We start from the raw sequence: 5,811 nt of genomic DNA, 5'->3' as shown, positions 1-5,811 counted from the left end.
GGACTTATTTTCCTGCCCAGGCTGGCTTTGAACCTTGATCCTCAGACCTCAGCCTCCTGAAGTGCTAGGAATATAGGTGTGAGTCCCCCCGTGCCCAGCTATCCATAGTTCTTATATTTAATGTTCTCAGTATTTTTTTCCCCAAAACCCAAGGTTTGAACAAGCCTTTTGCTTGCTTGGCTTGCTACTCTTTGAACCATGCCTCCAGCCCTGCTTTTTGCTACTTATTTGGAGACTGGAGGGGGCACAGGTCTCATGAACATTTCTTCCCAGGTTGGTTTCAAAGCACTTTCCTGTAGATTTCAGGGTTCTAGGTAGGAGCCTCTGGGGCCCAGCAGTTTGCAGTTCTAATGGAAACAGCAACAAGATCAAAGGGTCCAGCCTGGGCTTGGTACTGAGGGCTCCTGGCAGCTGGAGTGATTGGGAGGATGTCTAGCTCTTCTGCTGTTTCCTTGGTTGCCTTCTCTGGTGCGTTTCTGTGCTGTACATTACCTGTAGGTGCTCCAAGATGTGCTTGGATGGCTTGTAAATGTCCAGGTGTTGGTGCAGGATTTACCAAGGACTGGGGAATCTGAACATCCAGCCATGAATAAATCCCATATTTGTATCCTGGAAGAACAGAAGTAAACAGCGAGTGAGCTCTGGCTAACACGGGAGCCAGAGGCGGGAACCGAGGCCTACCCAAGGAAGTTTTTGGAGCTGATGACTCGTGGCAATGGTCTTCAAGCTAGAAAACTCTTCCCACCAGTTCAGGCTTTTGACATATGAGGGTCTCAAATTGCTCCCCAGAGCTTGTAAGGGACCGGGACCATTGTCTTTCCCATCGATAAGGAAATCAGAGCGTAGCTAGGGGATCATCCAAAATTTTGTTTCTTTTCTTTTGTGGAGTTGGAGATGAACCCTGAGACACAAGTGTATGCCAGCGGGGCTGGGAATGTGGCCTAGCGGCAAGAGTGCTTGCCTCATATACATGAGGCCCTGGGATCAATTCCTCAGCACCACCTATATAGAAAACGGCCAGAAGTGGCACTGTGGCTCAGGTGGCAGAGTGCTAGCCTTGAGCAAAAAGAAGCCAGGGACAGTGCTCAGGCCCTGAGTTCAAGGCCCAGGACTGGCAAAAGAAAAAAAAAACCCACAAGTGTATACCAGGCAAGCTTCAACCCCAGCCCTTCATCCAAGATCTTGTCTTTCAGATTTAGAAATGGCCTGGAGGTGCCCAATCAAAATGGGGTGGGGGGAGGAGCAGTGAAGGAAGAGTTGCTAGGGGTGAACCCAAGGCCTGCCACATATCTGGCAAGCAACTTTGCCTTTAAGCTATACCCCTAGCCCCAAGAATAGACATTTAAATACCAACTGAAAGGAAAAATAGGACAGCCTCTGCCCTTGGGGAACTTGTTTTAATTGGAAGATAAGACATGTAAATGTAAAACTAAAAGTAACTGTAAAGATATTGTGCAAATAACCAGTTCCCTGGTTATGCATCCTAGACTGGCTGTCAGCGCCAAGGGTGGGGAGTTAAGGAGTTAAGTAAATATCCTCGGGGCCTTGAGGAGCTGCAGGTGTAACTGGCTGAGGTTCCAGGGGAAGGCTGGGTGGCTGGACTGTTACGCCTATCCAGGTAGAGGGAGGTGAGCAGATCAAAGCCCGGCTGCAACTAGGGGGTTGGGCACAACTGATCCGGGGAAGGTTTCCAGAGGAGTGTGAAATCCCAAGGAAAATGATGATAAAAAGTAACTTGGAGCCGGGTGCCTGGCTCACACCAGTAATCCTAGCTACTCAGAAGGCTAACATCTAAGGATCTTGGTTCAAAGTCAGAGTGGACAGAAAAGTCTTGTGAGACTTTTACCGCCAACAAACCCCCAAAAAGCCAGAAGTGGAGGTGTGGCTTAAGTAGGAGAGCGCCAGCCTGGAATGAAAAAGCTAAGGGACACTGATCCTGAGTCTGGACCTTGGCATTGGGGTACACACACACACACACACACACACACACACACACACACACACACACAGAGTAACTTTGGACTTGGATTTTAGAATGCAGCTGGGGAAAGTCAAGGAGTCAGGACCTGTACATACATTAGGGATTCTTTCACTGGGCATGAAAATTACATCGGAATCAGAACCTTTGAACTGGCCAAGGACAGAGAAGCTATGAAGGCCTTTTATTGGAGTTTGCAGCCCCAACTGTTTCACAAATGAACGTGAGCTTTGAGACAGTCCAGCAATCAATCAGCAGCAGCCTGGGGATCTCTTTGAATCTCAGGACAGTATCTGTATCTGTGCACGCTCACCTCTCTCTCCATGTAACTGGCACAGTTTCCTTGGTCCTCTGCCTCTCCTCTTTTTTTTTTTTTTTTGCCAGTCCTGGGCCTTGAACTCAGAGCCTGAGCACTGTCCCTGGCTTCTTTTTGCTCAAGGCTAGTACTCTACCTCTTGAGCCACAGCGCCCACTTCTGGCTTTTTCTGTGTATGTTGTACTGAGGAATTGAACCCAGGGCTTCATGCATGGTAGACAGCACTCTACTGCTAAGCCACATCCCCAGCCCCCGCCTCTCCTTCTTCTAACAGTCCTGCACAATGAGTGTCTTTGGAGCACTCATTTCTCGGCTGTGTTTCTAGCAACTTGGAATTGATCAATACTAAATCAAGTTATGCCTCTACAGTTTGAGTTTAAGTTGATCAAAAGGAAATAAACAATGTGTAACACTAGAAAATGGGAGAGAGAGAGAGAGAGAGAGAGAGAGGAGAGAGGAAGTGAGGGAGAAAGGGTAGGAAAGGAGGGGGATGGGAGGGAGGGAGGGAGGGAGAGAGAGATGCAGAAGGGTAGAAATCTTAGCTACTCAGGAGGCTGAGATCAAGGAGGTTCACAGTTCAAAGCCAGCCTGGGCCGAAAAGTTGGAAAAACTCCATCTCCAAAATAACCATCAAAAAAAGCAGGGCTGGAGGCATGGCTCAAGCAGTAGAGCACCCACCAAGCAAACTAACCCAGTCAGCACAAGGCCCTGAGTGCAATATCCAGTCCTACAAAAAACAAAAATCAAAACTCAGATCGCCCGTCTGCTTAACATTACTCAGAAACAAACATCCTTTTTCTACAGGGAAGTGGGAGAATGGGGGATGAAGACAATTTGAGACGATTTCGAGGGTATACAAATGATTACCAGGGAAAGGAACAGTCACAGAGATGGTCTCTTGGTGTCTGCATGAGCCCGGAGGACACAGACTATCTTGCGTATCCAGATGTGTCATATTTGCATCTTTCTTCCTGAGCTACATATGCAGTTCTAGTGGGAAATAATTAGGTTCTCTTTTACAGTCTGGCTTTAATGTTGTTAGCCCTCTCACTGTGCTGGAAAGAGTATAGGGGAGGCTTGGGAATTTAGTACAGTGGTAGAGCACGCTCTTAGCATGGACCCTGAGTTGGGTCCAGAGGAAAAGAGGGCGGGGGAAGGAGGTGGTAAAGTGGGGCGGGGGTGGGGGAAAGAAGGAAGGAAGGAAGGAAGGGAGGGAGGGAGGGAGGGAGGGAGGGAGGGAGGGAGGGAAGGAGGGCAAGCTACATGGATCTTGATTCTGTGCTGTTTAAGGATCTTTAATGTTCTTAGCTCAAAAATCTCATCATGCACAAAACACAACACAGTACTGTTCTGGGTGTTGTTCTCCCAACAGCGACGACCACCCTCATGACTGTCCAGATCAAGTGAAAACTCACCTCTAGTCCCGGGCCCTGTGGGCTGCCCCAGGGTCACTGCCACGGCAGAGGAGCGGAGCAGCAGGGCAATGTTGCTGGCTAGCACGGTCTAGGGAAATCATGGAAGAATCTCAGGTGTTCCTGAGGGAAAGGCAAAGTCACTGGGTCAAGGTCATCGTATGTGAAGAGCTGACACCCAGAACAGATGTGTTCTGTGTAAGGCCTTGGGAGTAGTTACCTGAGGAACCTTTCAATGACCACAGCTGACTCACCATCAGAGGACGTCCCCAGAAAATCAAAGTGAGCCCCATCGGTGGAGGTATTAGTAAATTCCAGTAGGAACAAGGAAGGGATCAACTCATTTCCTGTGGAGCCAGTCACTGGGGCGTCATGCCTCTAATCCTAGTTACTCAAGTGGCTGAGATCTAAGGACCAAGATTCAAAGCCAGCTGAGGAAGACAAATCTGTGAGACTCTTCATCTCCAATGAACCCACAAAAAGCAAGAACGAGAGTCATGGCTCAAATGGTAGCGTGCTCCAAGCCCTTGTGATCATGATTTGTCCTTTTTCCTAAAAGTGAATGTTGTTTTTTCTTACCAGTGCTGTGCCAGCACACCCTCATCAGCATTGGGTGAGTGCCTGTCATCACCCTTGGGGGCCACTCAATCACAGGGACCCTGGAGCCCTCCTCTGGTGCCCACACGCCAGCATCGGATGGAGCTGAGACCAGATGGCACTGTACAAGCACCTGAAGGAAAAGCTGGTTGCCCCCCCCCCCATGCCAAGCCATAGTAGGGGCATACACCCAAAGACTTCCTTGTATTTCAGCTCTGATTTCCTTGGTAAGCAAGCGGGCAATCCATGGCACCCTCGCTTCTGTGTGTGTGTGTGTATGTGTGTGTGTCAGTAGTAGTAGGCCTTGAACTCAGGGCCTCCTGCTCTTGCTTTGCTTCTTCTGCTTAAGGTTGGGGGTATGCTACCAGGGAGCCATACCCCCACTTCCGGCTTTTCTGTGGCTGGTTAAGAGTCCCACTGACTTTTCTGCTGCAGCTGGCTTTCCGCAGGGATCCTCAGATCTCAGCCTCCTGAGTAGCTAGGATGACAGGTGTGAGCCCCTGGAGTCCAGCCGGCTCCCCCATTTCTACAAGCAAGCAGAGGTGACCTTGCAGGGTGTAGAAGGGACCAAGGCCAGAACGGTGTCCTGCACATACAGGACCACACAGGACCATGGGTGCCACCTCCCTCCTCCCCCCCCCCCGTGGGGGGGGGCAAAGGCCAGAGAACGCGCTCAGCCTGGAGTCTCAACGCGCCCTGTACCCCCACCAGGCTTTTCCAGCACAAAGAGAACTGCCCACAACTCTCCCTGCAGGATTATTTCCCCACAGGGAAGAGGGAGAGAGATGGAGTTCGAACAGAACAACACCCCACCCCACTTTGCATCTGTGCCAGGCACAGGTGATGGGAGGCTGGTGCCGAGGTGCCCAGAGAACTGGGCCTGGAGCAGGGGCCGAGTGCCAGGGTTTTCCTTCTCAAGTACTTAACCTTTTCCTCCAGATCCCAGTGAAAGCCACCAAGTCTCCCAAGGGGGGTGGGGTGGGATGGGGAGGGATTAGAGGGTTTTTTTTGTTTTGTTTTTCATGAGACTGTGATTTCTACCCGAGGGCCTGGGAGGGGACACCGCCAGGCCCACGCAGCCCACCCGTGAAGCCCCTGGACTGATGGGATGGGGTCCTCGGTTCCCTGTCTCCCAGAGCCGCGGTGTGCGCAGAGGGCCCCCGCAAAGCGCGCGCAGGCCGGGGAGCCCCGCCTGGGAGGCTCCGTTTGCCCAGCTCTACAATGGGCTCCCGTCCCCCCCCCCCCCCCCTTCGGTCCCCTCGGTCCTCCCGGTCCCCGGGCGTTGTGCGGAGAGGCTGCGGGCCCGGCGGAGCGCGGGGGAGGCGCGGGTCCCTCCGGCCTGGGGCCGGGCGAGCTCGTGCGCCGCCCGCAGCGGGGATCGGACGCGGTGGCGCGCCCTCCCCCCCCCCCCCCCCCTCCCCGGGGCTGCTGCACCCCGATCGCGCCCGAGGGTGGGGCCCCCGGCCCGGCGGCCCCGCCCCGTCCCGCCCCGCCCGCCCTGGCTCCTC

This window comes from Perognathus longimembris, chromosome 11, assembly GCF_023159225.1.
Source record: "Perognathus longimembris pacificus isolate PPM17 chromosome 11, ASM2315922v1, whole genome shotgun sequence".
Lineage (NCBI taxonomy): Eukaryota > Metazoa > Chordata > Mammalia > Rodentia > Heteromyidae > Perognathus > Perognathus longimembris.
The sequence above is the reverse complement of the archived record's forward strand: the minus strand, read 5'-3'. Positions refer to the sequence as shown.